At 35.8% G+C, this 26,242-nt stretch overlaps 1 protein-coding gene across 5 annotated transcripts in view; it reads right to left on the reverse strand.

The window, feature by feature from the left end:
* The window catches only part of AKAP6 (A-kinase anchoring protein 6), a 288,472-nt gene extending 269,065 nt beyond the window's left edge, over positions 1 to 19,407 (reverse strand). For 2 of the 5 annotated variants that reach the window (XM_039351876.1, XM_039351872.1), the window contains exons 1-3: positions 19,231 to 19,406; positions 11,275 to 11,378; positions 9,499 to 9,616 (exon numbers count right to left, since the gene is read on the reverse strand). The gene's annotated coding sequence lies outside the window, so the exon portion shown is untranslated. Of the gene's footprint in view, positions 1 to 9,498; positions 9,617 to 11,274; positions 11,379 to 19,230 lie in introns of all 5 variants that reach the window. The other 3 variants (XM_039351877.1, XM_039351875.1, XM_039351874.1) reach the window with 3 other exon arrangements.
* Between the last annotated feature and the right edge of the window lie 6,835 nt (positions 19,408 to 26,242).

Here is a 26,242-nt window from a genome sequence, read left to right on the forward strand (position 1 = left end):
GGATAAGGATTTCCAGTAAGGACAGTAAATTATATGCCAGTTTTCTATCAGTTTAAGGACTGAATTTTAATTCACTCGTGAAGAAGATCCCTCAGATTAAGCAATGTTTCTAAACCCATCAATCATTATAGATTGCAGAGATCTTCTAAGGTCATACAATCTTGCGCAATTTCACATGAAAATGCCAAATTCTTGCAAGATTTGATAGACTGGTGGAATCTCCAATCATTTATTTAGTTCAGGGGGATGTACAGTACCATTTTATGGTGCAACCAGTAGCCTTCTGGTGCCTGTGAACGTCATTGCCAAACCTGTTGCCCAAGAAGTGAAGAGTGTCAAGCATATGATTAAGAATAAATCTAATCTGGAATTGAGAGAAAAAAAGAAAAACTTGCATTGCTAGTGTGATAATGAATATCAAAAAGGAAGAACTGTGATAGCAGCTTTGTTAAATAAGTCTCTTAAATGGCTAAGCTGTGACATTAATGCCTACAAATTTCAGTGAATGGCTTTTCTGATTTAACAGAGGAAATTGCAGCTGTATGACACACTATTTGAGCGTTCTTATTCTTTCATGTATGTGCCTTCAAGTCAGTTTTGATTCCTGGAGACTACATGACAGGTCCATACAGTTTTCCTGGCAACATTCCAGATGTGGTTTGTCTTTGCCTTCTTCTTCCTTGGGCAGAAAGAGAGTGACTGACTCAGTCATCCTCCTGGCTTTATGCCTAAGTCAAGACTAGAACTCAAAGTCTCCTAATTTCAAACACTTTGCAGTTAGTCATTATTAGCTCTTTTATATTTTTAGCCAATCTGAATTTGATGCTAAAAAGTTGATTACCGATATAATTTAATCTCTGTCATGAACTGTGTTACTTCTCAGAAAAATTAAATGTTCTACAAATATTTTAAATTTTTGAAACACTAAATGTATAGTTACAACCTACTCATTAATGAGACACTTCTGAACATTCCATTATTTTATTTATTGTCATTTTATAGAAATTCTTTCTATCATTTATTTGGGATCTATAATCTTAGTTAGAAAACTGTATATTGGATTGATCATTGACCACCAAAAAAAGCCAATGGAACTGGAGAAGAACAAGTAAAAGAAAGTAGAAATTAAAATACTATGCCTAATTCAGTAAGTAATTACAGTAAACTACTTTTTATTAATTCACTATTAGGTACATTGTAAATGTAAAGTCAAGATTCTCCTAAATTGGCCATTAATTTATTTAGGTTTTTAAAAATTTAAAGGTTACTGGATTCTAGAAAGTTTAGAAAGTAAGAACTATAAGATAAAAAGAAAAAGATGATGTATACCCAGAAGAAGCAAACAATATTTACAGGAGCTTAACTATTACTGTTGTGATTTGATATTTCTTGGTTAGGTCTTAGAGGATTCTATGATTAGACTGTTCAGCTTTTATATTGAGTCAGTGCTTGTTGGGATGTAAATTTCTTTGTCTTCTAATAATTATTTAGGGTTTTTTTTGGTATATATTGTGTTCTGTCCAGATATCTATGGCTTGGCCTTTGTCTGCTGGGAGGCTGGTGATCCTTTAAGTTCTTGAGGGCTGCTCCAGTCCTTCTCCTTCTTTGTTCTTCTGGTCTATGACAAGATTGTTTGTCTTATGTTTTCTTGGGTCTCTGTGATTTAAATGTCTCTTCTAAGATTGCAAAGAATTCTGACTGATTAGCAATGTCTATCTTATCACTGAGACCTTTCTGCAGGACATTTCTGCTGCCTTATACTGCTATAACTCATTCTATAAGCATCTGAGCAGAAAGCCCATATTGCATCATTTCCTGCAGAAAACTTTCTAGCGTACATGCAAGGAGTGAGGCTAACATTTGTAGTATGAAATTCAACTTTAACCAGACATTACATATCCTGCTCCAAGCCTTAACTTTGGGCAGATCTACTTCCAGACAGAGTCCTACATTAGGTACACAGCATGCTACCTAGGTGTTTTCTTTTGAAAATATGGTCTGGATAAATAGCAATAGCACTTAGACTTATGTACAACTCCATAGTGCTTTACAGCACTCTCTGAATGGTTTACAATGTCAACATATTGCCCCCAACAATCTGGGACCTTCTTTTACTGACCTTGGAAAAACGAAGGCTGAGTCAACCTTGACCTGGTCAGGATTGAACTCCAGACTGTGGGCAGAGTTAGCCCAGAGTACTGCATTCTAACTGCTGTGCCAACATAGCTCCTAGGTCCAAGCAGAGATGACCTACTTCCTAGCCCTAATTTCATTCCACAAAGAAGTTAGGCTGGTGTTTAGATTTCAAAGAGTACAAGGAAATGTATTGTGTTTAGATAGAAGAATGACCAAATGATGCCATTATTTATAATGTAGCTCAGGTTGAAATGAGGGGTCCTTGGTGCTGTTTCTTGCAGATGTTTCATTACCCAAACTAGGTGACATCATCAGTGCTCTGATGATGTTACTTAGTTTCGGTAATGAAATGTATGCAACAAAAGAACCAAGCTCAGATGCCATTATTTCTTTGAGCCTTTTAGTTGGCAAGTCAGAAGTGTGCTTTTTAGTTGGCAAGTGAATGAAAAATTCTCCTGAGTAATTAAAACTGGACCGGACATCATAAATCTTCCATGGTATATAAGTTGGGGGTGAAAGCAGTAAAAGTTTAGTCTGGCAAGATTGATATCAGGCCCAGGCCAAGAATGACATAGAACAATCCAGCCAAAGTTCAATTCTTTATTTTGTCACATCCTATAGACAGAAACTTGCCAGAGTAAACCTTTACTACTCTCGCCCTAATGGATTTACCCTGGGGGATTCTAGGGAGTGGCTATCTTAACTGTTTTCTAGTCCAGCTCCAGGTTGTGCTGTCTCTTGTCTTGCCTGCCTCTTCCTGCCTGGGAAACTGCAGCATCACTTTAATCCAGGGGTTCTCAACCTTGGCAACTTTAAGACTTGTGGACTTCAACTCCCAGAATTCCCCAGCCAATAAAGCTGGCTGAGGAATTCTGGGAGTTGAAGTCCACAAGTCTTAAAGTTGCCAAGGTTGAGAACCCCTGCTGTAATCCATCACACCACCTTCCCTGCATAGGCACCATCCCTCTTGCCCACTGATCAAAACACAACTGCTTTCTCCTGTGATTATGGAGGCAATGTAATTGGGTGTTTTTTTTAAAAAAAAATTAAAAGTGGCCAAGTTGTGCCTTTCTAGATATTACTAAATTATTGAATTACCTACTATGCCCAGCATTCCTCAGCACTGACCAGATTAAATAAGGCTGCTGAAAATTGTAGCTGAAGAATTTATTAGGGCTAGAGATTCTGTTTCCTAATTAATACAAGATTATATTAATACACTAATTTAGTGTACCCATTCTTTTTTATATTTAAAATATCTATTAGGGGGAAAGGAAGAATTTACATGTTTATACAAAATATAGATTTGTGCTAACTTCCTTAAGATGAGATCCTCTTTAGAGGATGTTGTTCTCTAAAATCAATAAACCTTGTCTGAAACACCACTTAGCACAGAAATCCAATGCACTAAGTAGCTGCATTTTAGTTAATACGTTACTGAATTTTAAAGTTGGTGGTGGATACATAAAGAATGGCAAAACAGCTGACAACCAATGACAAAAAAGCACTCAAGGCTTAATGTTTATAATGGATCTACTATGTAACTATTCAGCTACCACTACAGAATAAGCTTTATCTTAGATAGAACAATGTTTCTTAAATATGTACCATAATCCTTTTAAGTCAAACATGTTTCCCATTCCTGCTAAAACTGAGGACACTACAAACCAGGAAAACTGTAATGTAATGTAACACCTAGCCATTACTGTCAGCTCTTGCAGTACTAACAGAAAGTCTGATCCTGCTACTTTTTCAGCCCAGGCTAGATCTCTCAGAGGAGGCTATCTGCAGATATCTGAGTGGGCTACAAAAATAAATCATCTGGGGGGGAAAGGGAGCGATAAACAGAACACAAATCTCTTGTTACGTATAACTCACATAAATGGTGAATAATGTTACATTGTCACTTGCTCCTGAAAAAGGCAAGATGATATTAGGTCTAAGAGAAATATTAAAGAAGAGAAGCCATGGTTATTGCAGGGAAAGTTGATCCATGAACCAAAGGCAGACAAAATAAATTTTCGTGGCGCTATTGAGTACTGTTTATTGCTTAAGTAGTTTCAAGAATAACATCATGAGAACCCAAGCTACTCTCAAGATGCTGATCATAACTAAGAACTGACAAAAATGCTACAAGAATGTTAATATTCTTCCAGTGCAGATTCATAACCAAATAAAAATGGCTTCCATTTTAAAGCATTCCAGTTCATTCTTCCTCACAAGAATACTTTTAAAGGGTTGGCACAAAAGATTACTTTTTAGAGTCTGATAAAAAAAAAACTAAGGTGATTTATTTTCTGTCTAGAATATATTGGTGAAATTAGTAGTGGATTTGCTCTTGTATTTACATACACACATAACCCTTTAGCAAAACAAGGAGAACAATAAAATTATTTGTGGCCATCTCATAAACTAAATTCAAAAACGTATTAAAATTAATTCAAAAGAAAAGATCTCTACAAAAAGAAGCAGAGAAATTGGAGTCCCCCTCAAAAGGGAAAAAAAGTTGGTAAAACTGGAAAAAAAGATTTTGGTATAACATTAACACCCACTATTTTTTAAGCAAACTATCAGTTCCAATGTTCTCTATTGAATTATTTCATGTTGCAACTTCTTTTCTTATAACCTTCTTCGTTGACTATAGCCATATGGGCAACTGTGCATGAAAATGCAGGCTGCCAATACTTCTGTTTCACAGTGTAACTCATAAATGGTTTTTATTCATGCATCATTTGGCATGAATTATGAGTTATGCAAGTGAATGACATTTGTTTGACCTATCTGACACTAGTTTTATGCTCTGAAAAGAATAATGACAAAAAAATGTTAAAAGTACAAATTGAGCCCAAAAGAAGAATCATGAATATTTACTGAAAACCCAAGCAAAATGGAAAGTCTTCTTATTGGTAGGACACAATTTTGACCTAGTTAATATCAACCAAAGTTAACCATTCATATCTGGCATCACTGAACTAGTTGTGTTAATTTCCCATAATGCATGGGCAAAGAACATAAAATTTAAAGTCTAGTTTCAATCAGTTCTCTAGTCTAAGATCAGTATCTGTCATAGATAGGATCTTCAGTGAAATAGGATAAGGTGGTCATCTCAGATGGTAGAAGCTGGTGACTATGGAATCATGGTGCCAGTTTTCAAACTGTTTCTCCTGACCATCCCTCCCAGCTATTTCCCTTGAATTCCACAGCAGATTCAGCCCTTTAGTTGCAATGATATTGCCCTAAGGTTGGTCAACTGTCTTCCCTGAATATCATATGGCTTGGTCTGAATCTGCTGTACCCATTGCCAGTAATTATAAAAATATGATTGCCAGCTGGGTAAATTACTGCACGTGGAATAATAATAATAATAATAATAACAACAATAACAATAATAATAATAGTAATAATAATAATAATAATAATAATAATAATAAAGTTGGAAGGGACCTTGGAGGTCATCTAGTCCAACCCCCTGCTCAGGCAGGAAACCCTATACCCTATTTTGGACAAATGGCTGTCCAGTTTCTTCTTAAAAACTTCCAGTATTGGAATGAGAGGGCACTTTCACCTCTGGCAGTAAGATATCTTGGGCCAGTTTTGCCTCAATTTCCTCATCTGCAAAATGGAGACAATATTGTGGGAAAAAACATTTTGAAGATTTAAAATGTGATGTTCTTGATATTCTCATGGAGGTTATCAAGAACGTTCACTGCTGAAGAATACTTCACATATATAAAGAATAATCCTGTGCCTATCCTAGAAAAAAGTAAAGCATAGATTCCAATACTATGCTTTGTCGTGTCAGTAAATCAGCACTTTACTGATACCTATCTTTGTCAATAAATAGTATTTAATCAAATATTAAATTAAACCCCAAGTTAGGATTTTAGCCTTAGACATTTTTATATAATTACCCCATTGGGTGAAAAAATATTATATCCAAAAGCAATAAAGATTTGTTTGTTTTTTTATTTTCTATCTTCAGCATTATTGTGGCATAGAATGATGATTGCTGAAAAGCAGTGTTTTTGAGTATGCACGTGTATGACAGAGACAAACAAGGGCATATGCCATCAGGAATCAGCAGACTGAAAATCACAAAGAGGTTAAAACTGTATTGGCATTTACAGTGAAAATATTAACAGTGCCAATAAAGCAGCCCTTAAGGGATTTTTGGTTCAAAAACCACACATGTATATGGAGGGAAGAAAAAAGCTAGGTAAAGCTGCTAAACAGATTATAAAAATGAAATATAACCAATTACAGTCTGAATTTCCAGCTCCTGGTACCCTGATGTGCTAGCTGGATATTATTGCTGACAGAAAATCTTCTCCTCTCCACTCCTCTAAGATGGTGCAGACTGAAGAATTGAAGGACAATTCTTTCTGTTCCAAGATACATGCGTCACGCAGCCTTTAGATAAGAAAGCTAAAGCTAAAACATGTAAAGAACAGTTATTGGAATTGGGTATGTCTAGTTTAATGAAGAGAAAGATGATGCGTGACATGATAGCAGTGTTCCAATATCTCAGGGGTAGTCACAAAGAAGAGGGAGTCAAGCTATTCTCTAAAGCACCTGAAGGCAAGACAAGAAGCAATGGATGTAAATTAATCAAAGAGAGAAGCAACCTAGAACTAAGGAGAAACTTCCTGACAGTTAAAACAATTAATCAGTGGAACAATCTGCCTCCAGAAATTGTGAATGCTGCAACACTGGAAGTTTTTAAGAAAAGACTGGACAACCATTTGTCTGAAATGGTATAGGGTTCCTGCCTGAGGAGGGGGTTGGACTAGAAGACCAAAGTGCCTCCCAAATTATTATTATTATTATTATTATTATTATTAATCATTGCACAGTCAGTCAGATGTTCAAACTGGATTTGACATTTTTGTCTACTTATCGAGTCCTTACCAAGGACCTGGGATAGGCAGATGTGGATGTCTGAATTGATGGTATTACAGATATCGTCGCAGGATGGAAGCAGTTCCTAGTAAGGCCACCTTTTGTAATTGACTAATGGTGAATTTTCAATGCCGATGGTGTTCAAGTGGTGCTCCAGTTGTTTTGGGATTGCACCTAAGGGACCTATTACTATTGGTACTACCCTTGTTTGCCTTTGCCACAGTCATTCTATTTCTATTTGTAGGTCTTTGTATTTTGTTATCTTCTCCAGTTCTTTCTTGTCTATTCTGCTGTCTCCAGGCACTGCCATGTCCACTATCCAGACATTTTTGTTTTAAGAATAGAATTATTATTATTATTATTATTATTATTATTATTATTATTTGACCAGGAGCTGCACAGGAAAAAAATAAAAAGAGAAAAATATACCTTAATGCAGGGGTGTCATGCGGAAGCCACACCCACCCCATTGCCGGCAATGGCAAAACTGTCCCGATATGTTGCGCGATGTCACATGACGTCACAAGTTTGATATGTCTGCCTTAATGTATCCCGCTATAAGAGAGGCAGCTTGACTTGTTACTGCCTATTCCATTCTTAATCCCCATCTCCCTTCTGGTCACATAACCCAAAACAGAGCTGCATTAAGGCCATGCTCTGAGTGTTTTCCTGCCTTGTTAACTTTTCAATATTATTCACAATAGAGAAAGAACTAAACACCTAAATAATATTGTAAAAAATTGTGATCATTGTTTAGTGGAATCAGATTAGGGGAATCCTTGGCATGAAGCCTTCTGTAATTGCTTGTAACAAGGATTAAATCTAACCTATTGCCTTTTGACTCTTTCCCTGTTAGGATGAAACATATGGCTTTTTTTTTTTTTTTTTTTTTTTGCTTCTGGCCCATCTGCTACTGATTTGTCTAATTTGAGGGCTTGCCTTTAATCAACTAGAGGATCCCCCAGGATTATAAAATCTACAAGTCAGAAATATTTGCTTTTCATATCAACTCAGTTTGGTTTAACATATGCTCTTGAAATATTGTGCACAATGGTGCTTCTTGGTCTTAATGGTGGGGGTAGGATTCCCATTGTTCAATTGCTGCATAACATAGATATCCATTTTATATAGAAAATGAATATCTATAATTCTGAATATACCCACGTGTTTGTCTTCAAAATATAACACATGTTCGGAATAAAAGGATCCCATGGAAAATAATGTCAGTTTAATTGGCTGCTCAGGATGTATTTGCTTTTCTATCCTCTGATGCTCTCTAGTTGGTTATTAATTTTGATCCCAAAATCCAGATAAAACTGTGCCAAGTATTACCTCTAAACATAATGAAGACTTTTGAAAAAAATATCCAACTTAGCCCCTTCTATAGACAGGAATTTGCTAAGGCTTACTTTTCTCTCTTTTTAGAATTATCAGGTTTGATTATTTCAAAATAAAATAGTTGTTCGTGAATATACTATTTCAGTGATGAATTAAAGCCAAGTTTCAGTTGACTTTCTTTTGTCTAGAAATCTGTTTCAGTATTTTTAATAGATTGAAAGAGCAAACTTGATTTATGTGAAGCAAATGATGGGTACGTTATGGGTATGCTACTAACTTGGACATCCAGGGGCATCCTTAAAGGAGTAAGCAGTGGACCTGCAAAAAAGAAGGGTATATCCACATTTTACCTTAAATTAATCCTGTCCTGTGTTGATGCTGGTTGGGCCCTAACTCGATTGACAAAAAGTCTACTCAGTTTGATATCCTTTGGGAACAAACTTATTCAGTCTAGACTGCCAGTTGCAGCACACATGCCTCACTAAAATTCCCTCTGAAACACAGAGAAAAAAATAGTATTTTTTTTTCTTTTCCTGAGCTATCCACTGTACTGTTTTTTTCTTTTCTAATGCATTTACCAGTGCATTATTTCACCAATTTTCATGTTACTTGACTTAGAAGGGTTTTACTCAAGGCTTCGAATAGCCTTTGTTGATTTGGACTTTTTGGAAAGAAAATCCTGCTTTTCAGTGGTGTACTACTGGACCAAGAAAAAAAAAAGTTGCTAGCTCAGGTAATCAACAGCAGTTTTTTTTAAAACAAGAGATGTTTCTGTTGTGTTTCAAACCATACATGTAAGTGTGTCAAAAATAACGATAAAATGAGTGCAGTGGTTATCTTTGAGTTTGATAAAATGGACAGAGACAAAGATGGACTTGGTAATGTTGCCCTTACTAGCATGTTGAATGCTGATGGACTGTTTCATTTCATTCATAAATGAGAGAACAAATTAAAATGATCAGATTGTGAGCTTTTTATTACAATGGAATTGAAAACTTAGTTATTATATGCTAAAACTTTTAATTGGTCAAATTTAAATTCTACTGAAACTATCTTTTCAAAATGAAGTTACCTTGCCCCTAAAACCTATATTCTACCCATTGTGAAATGAGACATTAGACTTACCCTGATTCTAGAAAAAAAGACTATTAGTCTTCTTCAAATTAATATTGCATTTACTTGGTCCAAACACAGATCAAATAGAAAGGATGGATGTCAACTGAAGTAATTGTCTGAAATGCACCTAGTGGAAATATCCAAAAGAAAATGTTACAATTCAAAGAACATTTTCCATAAGTGCTACAAAAGTGTTTTACGCTGTTGTTCCAATTTTTTTTACATTCCTTAGAGCCCCACCCAGGTTAGCACTGAGATTGGCAGGCTAGGTTAGTTGAACAAACCCATTTCTTGCTATTTCTATATGTTCAAAGTGTCTCACCTGATCTACAAACCAGCTTTTATTTTTATTTATTTTTTTTTAAAAAAAGGGCATTACATTAACCACAGATAACTACATGACGACCTACAGAAAAATACCTTGCTTGTCAATCGATTTCTTAGGAGCAAGCAAAACCACATGTTCCTACCTGTATTTCTAGCTAAACATCTAGAAGAAAAATGTTATCAGCAACATTCCTTTGATTCGGACAAATAAGTGATGAGTCAATATGTTTGAATTTTGGGGGACTCGGTGTACAATTATTTAAAGTTCTCAATTTTCAAATGGTTAGCCATTGTCCTGTTGAATTTCGTAAGATATTCCTCTGAGGAAGTGTTCACTGAGTAGGACTTTTAAAAATCACAAACATTGTCATTCCCAACCTGTTTAATTTACAAACATTGTAAGTCCAACCCACTTTTCCTTTGCTTTGCCTCCCTCAATTGCACTTTTAAGTGCTTTCCCCAGCATTTTGCTGCTATCAGTTGAATGAGAAGTGGGGGTAGAAAAAAAAGGGATTTCTCAAAGTTTATTTGTTTTGCTTGCAATGTGCCCTGGATTGATGGAAGAATCTTCTGGTAAGAGAAGAACTGCTTAGGGTATTTCTAAACTATTTGGCCTGTGCTCAGACCAACTAAATGCAGCATTAATGTGAAGAAGAGTAATAATCTTTCTTCTAGAATCAGGGGCATCTGGTTAGTCAAAGTCTAATTATATTCAAGTATATTGAGCCCACCACTAAAAGATTAATTCACAAATAAAGGTATATGTACGGCTCCCCAAATAATGTTGTATGTTCCAATCTGGGTCAGTTACCGGAACCAGAGGTTTAGTCACTCGTGACACATTCTGGTGAGAGAGACGTTCCCTGAGGATGGGCTGCAGCACAAGTCTGAAAACTTGAAGACTAAACTTCTGGTCTCAGTGACTGACCCAGACTGGGTCCTGCAAAAAGTTTATTTTTTTAAAGTTCTGGTCATAAATGTTCATGCTGATAAAAAAGTTATGAAAATAATTTTTGAAAGTTACCTTTGCTTAACTCCCTATAAAAATAATTTTATGAGGATGAAGATCAAGGATGTGAGGTCCTAACCATCTTCATGCTCTGCAGTGAAAACCTAAAATTGTCTCCAAAAGCAACCATTGGTTGAGTTCAAAGATTGCAATGGGCCTTAAGCAGTAATTACAAGATGATTAATCAATCTATAACTAGTCATCAGTAATTTTAATTTTGAAAAAGATTTCAATTTTAAATTGAATACCATTAAACATGCCACCTCTTTTAGATAATTCCAAATATCAATAAATAAAAAAGCATTTTTGTTGTATGGCATCCAGAAGCACTTTTTGTGAGATGGATTACTATAAATTAGACAAATAAATAAAAAAGCATGCAAAGAAAACACTGCTATATTTTATGTTATTCACTAGGTTAAAATTATAGGAAAAAAGATTAAGATTACCCAGTTTTCAGGAGATATACATATTTTTTTGTTTATATTTATTGTATTTGGTATGATTATAATGTTCTGTTCTTCCCATGTTTGGAACTGAAGAATATCAAAAACTATAAAACAGAAGAGAGAATTCTACATGAAGCAAGACCGGATCGAACATTCAGTTGGAAAAGATATATTATGAATGGTTTAATATCTATGCAAAACACTTTGTCTCTTTTGTTTCCAATGTCTCAGTCCCTCAGCCAAGATAAGATTAAGGCATAGTTTCTTCTAAAGTTTGTTCAAACTTAGAACTCATTTTTGACCTTGGAATGATAAAAGGCTGATTCAGCTTTGCTGTATTCAGGCTGTCCAGGAAATAGCACAATTTCATCATTGCAGGGAAGATGAACATAGCAAGAGTTTTAGATTTTCTTTCAAAAATTGTTAGCCAGTCTTAACTTGCAGTTGCTTGCTTAGGTTGCAACCTTACACAATTTTCTATTACCAAGTATATCCAGTTGAATGTTATAGAATTTACTTTTAAATAAATATAAGATTCTAGAAATCAAGAATCAGCATAACTGAGGCATTGATCATGATTTTATACTAAACTAGCATGAAAGAAGTTGCTCAAATCTATTTGAAACAACCTTTATTTATACAGTATAGCAGGGATCTGGCATCAGTTTACAGCATGCCAAAAAACGGGCCATGCAAACAAAGGAAAAACCCCACCCATGGGATGCAAGCAGCACACGAAACCACACACAACCCGGTCTGTGGAAAAACCTCTCTCCACGGAACCAGTCCCTGGTGCCCAAAAGGTTGGGGGCCACTACAGGATAGCACTTGTGTACAAGTATATATTTCAGAAAGTAATTTCCTTCTGATTCTAGAGGGATAGCCTAACTATAAACCAAAATGAGACATGTGGCTGAGGCTGCACATTATACATTTTATCTATTGCCCCTAACTGCCATCACATCCATCTTCATTATTTATTATATCTATATGCCACTCATCTCACTATCTAAAACAATTCTCATATACTGTACTTCCAGCTTCCTAATTGCCATCCCTTACTGTGTGCTATCTACTGAAGCTTCTGCTAGGTTCTAAATTAAATATTTAATCTGAATTTATAATTACAGCAAGTATTTAGCATCATTTTTTTTACAAATCTCTTTAGAGGGCTTGAGCACATTATTCTGATACATTGAAGTATGTTGACTTTGCTTCCTGGTTATTAGGAATGGTTTGGTTTGTAATCTTTCTGTCTGTCAACCAATTGTCAGCAATATGTTCCCTTAGATGACATCAGACGACTTTACTAGAATGGGGTACAAATGTAGAGAAAAAGACTGAGAACTTCATTTTATATTAGCTAAAATTGTGATTAAAGATTTGAGGGAAATGGAGAAATTGCTGTTTGGGGATATGTAAGCTGCTGTTTACATTATATTCTGCTTGCTTCTTTGTAGTTAAGCAAATGTTACAAAAGATAATCTCCAATACTCAAAGAAAACTAAGGCCGTGGAATTTTCTGCTGCTTAGAAGTGGGGAACATATACCTGCGGTTTTGTTACTCCCATGCTGGTTTCTTCAGAACAAATTCTGAGTTACTGAATGAACAACAACTGATCAGATGCTATCACTCCAAAACAGATACTATCACTCCCCAAAATGGAAAAAGCTCAAAACAAGCCTAAATGAATTCAACAGGGTTCTGAAACTAAATGAGAAAGAAATCCTGGAGGCTCTACTTGGTTAGTTAAAAGGATCTGTTGACCATTTCTTAAAAGACAATCAGGCAACCCAAATGCTTCCAACAAGAGGAGAGAACCAGGAATAAACTAGCAAACTGGAGGCAGTTCCAAGCATGACTCAGTATAGACCAGAAAAGTATAGACCAGAAAAGAAGACCTTTCATGCAATTTTGCAGCAAATTCAAAGAGGGATGAGGAGTTATTACACTATCATAAACAGAAGACCTCAGCAAAAAGACATTTCCTATGAATTCAGAAAAAATCCATGTATGGAGGTGAAAGCACAATTGTATTCTTTAGTCTTTCTCTGATACCAGGGGTTTTCTAATACAGGGATGTCAAACTCACAATGTCACGTGACATGTTGCAACGTATAGTGACTTTTTTTCCATTGCTGACAATGGGGTGGGCCCGGTTTTGCTATGATGCATCAGCCTGCAGGCCAGCAGTTTGACACCCCTGTTCTAATACATCTTTTGTTAAATGATGCTCTATCCAGTTTCAAAAGAAAGAGCAGCAGAGTTCATTTATGGAAATGAAATTCTTTATTTCTGGAACTATTTACAGTAGATGATTTCCCAAGTGTAAAAATTAAAGATTAGAGGGCTAACTATAGATCACTGACTCCTAGTGTTCCTAACAAAAAGCATTGTATTACAATGCCATCTTCTCTTCTAAACATGTTTTTCTATTATAACAAGATGGAAAAAGCAGCTATAAGATACAGGGGAATTAGAAATAACAGAGATTAACACATTGATTCCATAAAACTAGATTCAATGCATTACCTTTTAGGATATGAGGCACAACCCATTTTTGTCTTTTCATGTAACCTACAAAGAGTTCATAATCTCTGTTTTTGAAGTCCAAGTCCTCAAGTTAAAAATTCTCCACAAAACTCTCTGCGATGTTATAGGATACAATTAATGAAGAAGCCTAAAATCTAGTTTTGTATCTAGGCAAAGCTTGAAGCTCCATTATTGTTTTTGCTCATCTTGAAACTCAAAACAATTTGTTTAGGATGATTTGTGAAAGCATGATAGAAAAGATGTAAATAGATAATGTACGAAGGAATAAATATTACTTTTTCAGTATTATGTAAGGACAAAATATAACAAGATTTCTCTGCAGCCAATTTAGAGAAGCTTTGAAATCAAAACTTTCCACAAGGCAAAAGCATTGTTGAACAGCTGCTGAAAAGGCAAAAGGGAGAAAAATAGTAGAGGGTACTAGATCCAACACCATGGATTCAACAGCCATGGCCTCTCCCCAGGCACACCTGCTGTTGGCCCTTTTCAAAATAAAGTTTTCTCAACGTGCAAAAAGCTGGGCTCAGAGGCTGGGAAGATGCTGGAAGATAATTTCCAGAATGGTATTATTCCTCTGAGACAGAGAAAAAGAACACCCTACAATCCCTGAGATGCACCCTAGAATCACTGATTGTGATCATATCTTGCTGTCAGATTTGTGATTGCTACAGCAAAACCCTCCTTGCCATCTTCTTTACCACCAATTGTAGCAATATTCACAAGAGCTTACATTAAAATCCGATTCTCAACCTTGGTAACTGGTATGCTAGCTGGGGAATTCTGGGACTTGATGTCTACTCATCTGTCAAGGTTGAGAAACACTACATTAAGTGAACATCATTTAAGTTTTTTATTTGTAATACCATAATTTCCATACCTTCTTTTCTGAACAAGGGCAGGCTTTACACTTTCAGTTGAAACTAGGAAGTGTGAGAATTTCAAAGATCTCTATAAAAAATTGTAGCCATGGGCTTCTAACAGTTAAGACATTTATGGCTTCAGAAAGCATCATATGGGAGTTATGAAGTGAGGTGACTTAGATACAACGAAACAAGATCCAGTTTGAAAGAACTGGCAAAAGTTTGCTGCAAAATTAAAACTAGAGCTAGTAATATTTATTTTTACTTATGAAATTTATACATTGCCTCATATAATCAAACTTTAGGTGCTATACCAGTAATAATAATAGAAAATAACATAGTAGAAAATATAATGCAATATAACAATAGACTAGAACTAATTTCAGTATTGGTGGCTCTCCAGAATGCCTCCAAAAAAGCAAGGTCTTTACCAGGTTCTGGAAGGCCATTATTGTGGGGACCATCTTTGGCTTTGGGGGAGGAGGTAGACTGTTCCATAGGAGTACAACTCTCACAGAGAATGTCAACTGTCAGGCCTTCTCCTGTTGAACGACTCTGGCCATTTGAGTCATGTTGAAGAATTTAACTGGGAAAGACAATCACTTAGATATTCAGTTTTTTAAGACAAGGACCTTAAACTGTACTTTAAAACACATTAGCAACCAGTGTAGTTCCTCTAACAATGGTATAGCACGGCAGTATTACCAGGAGCCTGTAAACATGCAGGTACTGCACTTTGGACCAGCTGAAGTTTGCAGATGATATCCTCAAGGGCAGTAATCTAAGCAGGAGACATGCTAAGGGCAAGATACTGTAGTAATATCCTCCCAGTGCTCATGAATAACAGAGAAAGTGAAGCAAAGAATGTGCGTCTGGGTGTTCTAGTTTATCTTCCTCATAATGGCAGATAGTGCTTTAACTAAATTAGCCAAGTTTAGCTAATTATGTTGAACAACCCTTGGGTACTATTTAACACAATTAAATTTTGATAATAAAGCATGTGCTACCTAAAGAGTATTAGTAGATGGATGATCGAGAAATTCAAGTTCCACTACATATCCTCACATTTTTCTCCAATTTGTTTTATTACAGTATTGTTATTATTGGTCTTTATTATAGGGCCAGAGATAGAAGGTATAAACAACTAAAAATAATTACATAAAAATAAAATAATATAGGCACAACATGCTGCATTCTTGTTAATCAAAATGTAGCTTTTTAAATACATATTGCAACATACAAGGAACAGGATAAACCTGGTTTTGTGACATGAAGGCTCTTCATATGTCAGGAGTAGACAGTAGATTGTTTTTGGCCTGATGAGTCTCATTTTATAGTTCCATTTACTTTGAAAAAATATCTACCAATCATGTCTAAGGTAAATGACTCATCTGGTTCAATAACTGAAAGATGAATTCCTAGCAGACAAGCATTTTTGAAATTGACAGGAACATTTTTTTTAAATCATCATAATTTCCACATTCCAGATTTTCTACTATGATGTCAGTTAACTTTTTAAAATCAAAATTGCCATACAACTGGATGATGCTAATGATGACAGCAACGATAATGCTTTTTAAGGATCATTTGTGGTGAGATAAGAATCACAAGTTCCATTAGGATAAAAGAGCTTTTTGGAGCTCAGAAATTTTTTTTGTAAATGCACATTTTTACCTTGTCATAAATGTTACTGATTTACTAAGTACTCAAATGATTTCAGATTCATTAATATATATTAACTAAGTATCTAAAAAATAGGTTCATCTTTTTGAGGTTAGCAAATCCTGATATACTGTATAATGTGCCTGGTTCCTTCTTCATTTAGCCATCAAATTCATTAATTATTTTAAAAAATCTGTGATTTTAAAGTTAATGAATAATGACAGATATACTTCTAATATTCTTATGTTGTAATTATGGTTTTAAACATGAACTTTTTCAGGAGAATCTTAAGCTTTATTATTGTTTATCTCAATTTAAATAATTAAAGGATTTTTCTCTATAATAATATAAATCCTGGTTTTAATACCTGTAATATTCAAGAAGCTATCTTATTATTTGTATTATTTGCATTTCTTCATTGTCAGGAGGCAGTTTTACTAATATAGAAATGCTTTAAAAATAAAAGTTAAAATGATACAAATATGTGAGAAAACATACCAACTTCAATTAAAATATATAATTAAAGTCACTAGTTAACAGATTCAAAAATCTGTTCCAAAATTCATCCCCATTGTTTAGCAATAACATTAGGTCTTCTTCCAGAGTTCTTGGCTAATAATATATAAGACTCCCTTACATGGTTGAGGTTTTCACCTCATATTAACTAATTTGTTCAACCGTGGCTTATTAAAAATACAGCTCATTGAGTTCACAAATTACATTACATTAAGCCATATAGTACTGTATATTTGGTTTTTCTGGGATCTCACAATCTTAACTAATGCCCATTATGACTAGATTCACACATGAGAGCAAATCTCTAATATTTCGAAGAGGAACATTTATCAATGGAGATTTTCAGTCATCCAGATCATAGTTATCCCAAAGGTGCTTTTTCATGAGGCAACTGGACGACTTTCTTGTTTTTTCTTTGAAGACGTTTCACTTCTCATTCAAGAAGCTTCTTCAGCTTCTTGGATAAGAAGCAAAACATCTTCAAAGAAAAAACAAGAAAGTCCAGTTGCCTCGTGAAAAAGCACCTTTGAGATAAGACGAACATTTGTTTACCCTACATGAGGCTGAATTTGGAATCTTCATGTGCTCAAACTGAATCATGTCCCCACCCAATTTGGCTACAGGCTTCTGAAGCACATCAAACCTGCTAGAATCCTTTATTGCCTACTGCCTACTGTCTTTCTTGGTTGCATGATTAGAAAAACCCTAAGAAATAGATTGCATATTTGAGCAATTAAGATCATCAAGTAGCAGTCTTAGTCTTAAATGTCTTAAATCACACATATTTTATATTTTTCCTACCAGACCCACGATGCCGACAAATTCCTTGGGTCCTACACAGTCACTATTTTACTAATAATAATTAGTAGTACTTTTTTTCCCTGAGCTCAACATATGGTCAAATAATAAAATACCATGAGCTTAATCCAGTCTCTAACTCTAGCTTTTTCATGGCTGGTAAACACCCGGTGGACCTCAGAGATTTTTTTGATAGAGTACATTGTCACTTTTTAAACCATCAGAATAAATAAAATAGTCAGTTTTTTTTCTTGGTTTAAAAGAAGAGGCCATGCTGAATAATGCCTGTAGATTACAGTGTAAACTGCCTAATTAAAATAAAAAGAATCATTAGAGATTATGCCAGATGAGACCCTTGTGCTCATTACAGCTTTGAAAAACAATCAGTTATTCTCTGCCGCTTACTCTTTTACACTTTGGTGTAAGCATACTTAAACTTGTCTTTGGGCTCTTAAAAGATTCAATCAGATAACAAAATTGCCCCATATTTCTCCACTTCTAATTGCATTGGTAAAATAAGTCACATAAGCAAAGCAGAGATGGAGGCCACTCCCTAATTCCCAGAGGATACATCAGTCGGAAAAAATGACACGTGTCTAGTATTTCCTTTCTTTTCACTGCAAGCAATTGAAACAATGACTCATCTAAACATTCAGAGACAATGAAAGGTGTTTTCCCACCCATCCAGGTTAGTGAGATCAATGTTGGCTTCAGGAATCAGCAACGACATTATTTGATTAGGAAACAGAAACACTGAGATACCATTAATAATTTCTGGAAAGAATCCTGGTATGAAACAAGTCCATGCAAATGGTCTCAGTTAATTAGGAGGAAGTTAGCACAACCATAAATGCTAATAGTGTATTTATAAGACACCAGCATTGTCAGATGAATTTTCTTGGCTATACCTTTACTGCAGTTTGATGGAAGATTTCCCCCCCCCCACTAACTATCTCAATTCAAAGGACACATTATGCCGTGCAAAGGTAACAAGAATAGTCATGAAGGAGGTATCTACCTCTGTGACTTTTTAAGGAGAAAAGTTGGCTCTTGTGGGCTATAAATTCTAAGGAACAAGCAACCGAAGTCAGTGCAACATCTGCCAAATGCTTATTCACCATTAGTTATCATTTTTATCTGCTAGCCAAACACATTCAGGGAAGCTGATGAAACCACGAGCCTCTAAAAATTAGCAAAAGGTCAGAAAAGGGCAAAATGGTAACTTCTCATGAAAATACAAGTATAGGTAGGTTTTTTTTAAAAAAAAATCTGTTGGCTTCAAGATGAAATATTGCTTAAATCCAAGAAAGAAATAAGCAAGAGGAGGAACAGATTAAGGTATAAAATTCAATACATTGCAGATTCCCTTCAGCAAAGCAATCAGCTATCTGTCATTAGCTATCTATCTAGCATCCTATAGCTCTGGTAGGCCTTTGTCTAAGCCTGCCTACCTAAATATTAATATTTCGACCTGCAGCATCTTTCATCCAAAGCTACCCTAAGTAGGCAACACTTATTACAAGAAAGCATGACCCAAATCAAGAACGGTCTCATGATAAGACTCACCATCTCCACTTCACACCATTCTCCTTTGATGTTTACAGCACAGTCTGTAGGACGCAATACTAGGAGGTGCCTTGTTTGACCTGCTGCATGATGCTGTGACATCAGTTCAGATGATGCAGCTCATTATGGGAAAGGCTGCTGTTGCTATGGCAACTGAGATGTGATAGGAATCCTTACTGCATTTCCAGGGGAGTCCAAGACAATACAGAAGCTTTTTAAAGAGACAGACTAAAAAAATGTAAGGAGGGTTGAGAAAGTGCAGTGTCACTGTCTTAAAAACACACTTACATACAAGCATCATGAGTCTTTATGTATTTATTCAGAGAAAACAACACCTGAGAATTGTTCTCTCTGCTCCAGTAAGATTGTATATTCATATCTGTTCAAAATTATTTATGTGTAAAGAAAAAAAATTGATATTGACATATGAATTCAGTCTGGCTATTGCAAATCACCTGGTAGTTATCAAATTATTTCTAAGTCACACAAGCTAATGTATAATTGTTTACAATATGAAAAATGTTAAAACATGATCTAAACATCCTAGCAAATCATCCCCCCCCTCCCAGTTTAGGTTGTAAGTAACTGAAATACTTAGGAATCCTATTTGCGTCTAAGCAATGTTTTAAATATAGGATGCAGTTTTAAAACATTGCCTAGAACAGGGGTGTCAAACTGCCGACCCGTGGGCCGGATGCACCATGATGAAACCGCAGCCACCCCTTTGCCGGCAATGGAAAAAAAGTTGCGACATACATCACATGACTTGCAAGTTTAATACCCTGACCTAGAAGCAAATAGGATTCCTAAGTGTTTCAGCCATTTAATCTAAACATCACAAAAACAAATTATTTTTCTTTTTTTAAAAAAAATGAAGGATTTTTAAAATTTAATTTGTAATTGACAAGAGGAGAACTTTTTAGCCAGTCAGGGAGAGGGAAGGGAAGGGGAGTGAAATGGCCCATCATGTCTCAGCTGTAAGCTAATCTACAGTATCATCTGAATGCTGAGCAGCCAGCTTTTCATCTGCCTAAATGAGGATTCAAGAGGGGTTGTGAGCAAGCTGTGTATCCTCTGGGCCAAGGAGCTGTGGACCCAGCAGCAAATCAGTCATTGGTCTCTTGGGTTGATTTACCCCAGTCTAATTGTTTTGGGCAACCTTGAATCTCAGCAGCTTGAAAATTCACACTTAAACACAGATGACACATTTTTGATCTTTGGCCAGCACTGCTGAGATTAGAATGGTTTGGGCAAAACTGCTTTTCTCAAGCATGAAAACTTCTTTCCAACATAACAGAAAAGGTCTGGGTTTTATGGGCATCTTAGGCTTAGGCCCTAAGAACAGACAAAGGGCCTAAGATTACCACAGAATCTCATATGCTAATGCTGGAGCATTGCATTTTTGCATACAAAATCATTTTTCCTTCCTGTTCAGCATTTGCAAAAACAAGGGGAAGCTTTCCCACAAGAGCCATCAGATTAAGTTCATCCATATACAAATCACAAAATCTAATTGTAGCAGCAGGGCTAATTCCACAGAGTGAAAATTTGGACATCTCAAACCTTCTTTCCCATAAATTGTCAGGTCTACATACCTTTACCCCACCTCATGCTTTGGAGTACCTCTTTGTAGTTACTGTTGCTATCACCTATCTCAGATGGTTGCTTCATTTGGCACCCTCTCCCCTAAAGTCACAGTGTATAGAAGATAGGACACCAACAATCTATCCACTTTGCTGCCAAATTAAAGGAATAGATGGTATAATATAGCATAAATTATATAGCATCATCTTCTGACCAGTAAGGAGAGATGGCTGACTAGACAAATCAGCCTCCTCCTTTGGAAGATAGATTAATCTCACAAGGTATAATTGGAATTAATTTTTTGAAAAAAAATGAAAAGGGAAAATATTAAATTCATTTTAATGATAAGCAAAACATGTAATGGTGTAGGAAATAAACGTTACACAGTTGCTAAAATTAAAAACAGATTTTTTTATAGAACTCCCAATAGAAAAAAAATGTACAGAAAAATAGAAAAGCTTCTGGCAAATTGCCTCTAGTTAGAAGCAATTCTGATTAACAAAAACCATCTTGAATAAGCTGGTAGAGCTTATAGAGACAATAAATATCAGAAACAAGAAGGTGTAGGTGGCAGAATACATTCCAAATAAAAAACATTTTAATACAATATTTCTAGCTAAATGTGTTACTTATACCTTAGAGAAAAATGAAGCTGCTTATTTTCCCTGGATTTTTTTACTGTTTGTAGATTACAGCCCTAAATCAGAGCCTCAGAAGAATAATGTCATTTCTTACTATTTATCTAGCCTTGATATCCAAATTCTGGCTGCTTTTCAAAAGGACAGGGATACTTTTCCTCTCTAAGAGAAAGGGAGGGATTTGGGGGGAATCTGCTTACTGCATGCACACAGAAGTCCATGTGATTCTGCTTGAGACATAGCACATGTGTATCCCTGGCAGGTAAACAGCTTGTAGTCTGGAACACTGTGTAAGGAGGCTGGCTTCAGAATGCTAATTATTCTGTTAAGGATGCCTACCTCCTAGCTTTCTCTAACAATGTCAAGAAAGGTACTCAGCCTCAAATTTTCAGTCACAGGTGATATGTGGTCCTCCAAGTCATTTTCTGTAGCCCATAAACAATATCTAGAAAACAATAAGCTGTGAGTGGCATGTGTTTTTAAAGTGGGGTGGACTATCCCAAAATAAGGTAATGTTTGGGAAACATTGAGGAATAAAGCAATGTTCATATGGACTTTTTAACACCTATGCATTTGTTTAAAGATAACATGTTTTACAAATAATGCTATCTTAAAAGAGTGTGTGTTCCTATAACCCACCTGTGTGGCACTGTAGGGAGAGAAATTGGCACTGGTTGAAATTTAAGCCATGAGAAAAAACTTCATCAATGCTTATACAAAACATATCCTGAAATGCTGCTTGTTAAGTGTGGATTTTCTTCAAAACAAATTATTGATTTCCATTTTCCTTCCTGAAAAACAGTTAATCAGAGATTTTGTCTCTTTTAATCTCAAGGTAGTGGTCACCTGGATTTCTGCAATCCAGATGCAATGGCTTTGTTCTTGGAGACAGAGTTCAGGTATAAGGTTTGTTGTCTTTGTGAGAAAGATGTTCAGCCACTCAAGACCTAGACTTTGTGAAATCAGTTGTGTATCAAATCACAATCTATACAGTTGGGCTCATCTAAAGCAGCAGGAAAGGGGAAAAAATGTGGCTGTATGTTGAAGTCGTATCTCATCTAGCTTCTCTTCTATAGTCAAGTAAACTTTAAAAAAAAAAACATGCCACGTGGAGAAGAAATGAAGATACAAATGAAAGATCCAAATGAAGAAGCACACAGAATAAAAACCTTTCAAATATCTTTTTGTCATATGCATGAAACCATTTTCACCATATTAAATCATTACCATTTTATCTTTACTTGGAAGTTTTAACCTACTTTTAATTCTTTTTAATTTATTTATGTATTTATGTGGTTTTATTGTGATGTTATAAACTGTCCAGAGTCACTTAGGTGAGATGGGCAGTGTAGAAATTTAATAAATAAATAATAAACCAGGGATGGGCTTATAAATGTCATGGTTTCCTTTTATTTTCTCCAAAATGATCAATTGCCCTATTAGCTATTAGATGGAGCGTAGAGGGGATTTTGTATCTCTTGATTGGTAGCCATCATACAGATTTGTGCAACCAAGATACAGTTGCTAGATAAGCATTAACAGAGATGTATGTTGAGGCCCTATCTGAATCATCTGATTCTTATTTTGCATAAAGATAATCTGGCATCTAAAAAAGCTCCAGCAGACATAGCCAACTTCAAATAATTGTGAATAATACATTGTCCTTATACATCATGTCTGTTGAGAATATTGACTCATACAACAAAGTTGGATCAAAACTAGCAATTCTCAGGAGTGGGGATCTCATTGTATGACTGGATGTTCCAGCACATCCATTTTGTTTTGTCCTCAGAGTTAGTCTTTTCAGATTTATAGTATCAAGCACATCTTTTTCATTGTACTCTTTAATGAATTAGTTTGCCTAACAGTAAGAAAGCTGTTTTTATTTAGCAGGATTACCCTTAAAAGACTATGGGGATTAATTCTAAACAGATTAAATGAAAGAGCATGCAGACACAAACAATCCTTAGGCTAGGGCAGAGGTAAGCAACCTTGGCTCTTTTATGACTTGTGGACTTCAACTCCCAGAATTCCTGAACCAGCATAGCATAAAAGAGCCAAGGTTGCCTACCCCTGGGCTAGGGCAACTCTGAGAGACAATCTATGTCATTTTAGCCATCTGGCTACAGTGCCTCAGCCTGAGGAAACAGCTTGTCCACAACAGCATCCAAAATCGCAGTAGACAGAAAAATGATATTTGGAAAAAGCCACTCAGATTACGGGAGAAGGTGCTCTCAAACCACATTTGGTTGAAGAAATATCATCTGAATGAACATGGAATGAATGCCAGAATCATAGACACAACAAGGAATGATAAAAATTACTCCTGAGAACAATGAATTTTGAGTGCTCACCAATGTAACTTTCTAAACAAAAGTCTTTTCTTCATCTTATCACAGCTCTCCTTTCCAGAGCAGTGGGGGTAGGGACAGAGTGTGTGTTTCTTTTTTAAAAAAACAAAACAAAACAAGATGGCAACTATGAAGCTGGGATCAGTGCTCTGCCCCAATTGCATATATATATATATATATATATATATATATATATATATATATATATATATATATATATACCCGTCTTGACTATTTTTATCAAACACCACAGACACCCTGCTCCTTTTAGCATATTCTGATATCATCTACCCAGTGCATACTGAGCTGCAACACATATTTTAGTCAACCTATGCTTTACAGTGTTGTGTGAATCCAACTATATTACGGCAATAAAGAAAGAACTATTTGGACTATTGGAAGGCAGGCATATCAAAATAACATTGTTGGATTTTCCACTCACTTTGAGGAGTAAAGTGATGCTTTTCCACAAGGTGGCAGAAAAACCACATGTTCAGGAAGGCAGATTCTGTTTTAAAGCCAGTCTCTTAAAACCAAGAAATTGTACTGTGGGAATCACTTTCCTTCTCTGTACATTTAGTTTCTTGGAGGATACTGCATTATTTGTTTCACTGAGGGTTCTATTTGCGCTCAAGTAGCAAAGTGCATCCATCAGCACTGGCCAATGCTCAGGCAAGGCCTCATTCAAAAGAACACATGGGCGTATGAACACAGCAGGCTATGTTTGCGCTCCTCTGAATCACGAAGCAGCTCTTCTGAACTAAAAACCCTTTGCGATGTTAACAGTTAATCTATTAACATATGTTGACTTTCTCCCACAAAGCACAAATAACACTTGAGGCAGAATTATCTTACTGATCTGCATTTAAATCTCAATGTCTATGGAGATTCTCAATCATCCAGGTCATGGTTGTCCAAAGGATGCTTTTTCAAAAGGCAATTGGACTTTCTTTTTGTTTTTTTCTTGAAAATGTTTTGCTTCTTATCCAAGAAATTTCTTCAGATCTAGCTGAATGGAGGGATTTATATTCCTTAGCAGTCAGCTGGTCATTAGCACTCTGAAGGTCGCTTTGTCATCATAGAGTTAACATTGACCTTCAAAACTGAAGAAACTTCTTGGATGAGAAGCAAAACATTCTTAAGGGGGAAAATGAAGTTGAGTTGCTTTTTGAAAAGCAACTATGGGACATTTGAATCTCAAGCAATCAAAGACTTCTGTCCTTCTTCCTTCAAGCCAGCAACAGAAAGTGGAGAAATTGCACTGTCTCAGTTGCCACACATTTAGTATTTTAAAAAAGATGGTGAATCTGTAGTCCTCTAAATATTGCTGAACTACAATTTCCAACATCCCTCTCAAGGGTAGTACTAATCAGAACCATGAGGTGTTCAAGTTCAGTAACATCTGGAAAACAGCTGGTTCTCTACATTTGGTAAAAACTCTGAGAGTTATAATGTTTTAGAATCAGAAGTATCTCTTGGAGAGAAAATGCCTAGGTCTACTTCAATATATTAGGCATACCCATTGCATCACTGGATGCATACAGTCAATTGTTCCACAGAATCCAAAATACCAGTATTTTAGTATTTCACAGATTTATCCATTCCTTTCTAGTTATTCATAAATATCCAGACATGCCCACAGCCTATTTGTTAGGAAGTTTTATTGCTTAAATAATGGTCAATTGACCTTCTACTCAAGGAAAAGTGAAAATTTGCATGATGCAATCAATTTGGTGTCTTCCTCTGCAATTAACAAATCACACTGGTGATAACCTTGGTTAGCCAAACAATTATTGTTCCAGTTCTAGACAGTTATTATCAATGTGCTAGGCTGAATGGTGTAAAACTAAATGTGCTGCAAAAAATGTTCTTTTCTGAGAGTGGGTAAAATATGAAAGCAATCATTAATTAGAAGGAAACCTAAACAGTGGGTTGTTTTGCATCTCAAGAGTGTCCCCAGACTGATACAACCAACAAATCATATTATGACTGTGTGCTGAATGAGAAACAAATTTATGTATCTCTTACAAAGGTTGAAGTCACAAAGTTCCAAATCCACAAAGTGCACTTCAAATTCCCACTGGTAGAAAAGTAAGATACTCATTTAGTGGCATCCATGAGGTGGGGGAAGGTGTTTATTTATTTATTTATTTATGAGACTTATATACCGCTTTAAGTGCAAGCACTCTCTAAGCGGTGTACACCAGTAAGCAATGTATATATATATATTTACATTGCCCCCAACCATCTGGGTCCTCATGCAAAAAAGTGAACACAGCATTGTACAGAAACACACACACACACATACAGACACACACAGAGACACACACAAAAGGCAGAGGATTTGAATCACTGTGGTGTAGCGACTGATTTACAGATTGGACATCATTCCCCACAACTCACTGATTGTCTGAATAAAACCTTAGAGAAAGTCATTAT

This window comes from Crotalus tigris, unplaced genomic scaffold (genome assembly GCF_016545835.1).
Source record: "Crotalus tigris isolate CLP2741 ecotype Arizona unplaced genomic scaffold, ASM1654583v1 scf7180000018371.15429387391:27106975, whole genome shotgun sequence".
In the NCBI taxonomy this organism is placed as follows: Eukaryota; Metazoa; Chordata; class Lepidosauria; order Squamata; family Viperidae; genus Crotalus; species Crotalus tigris.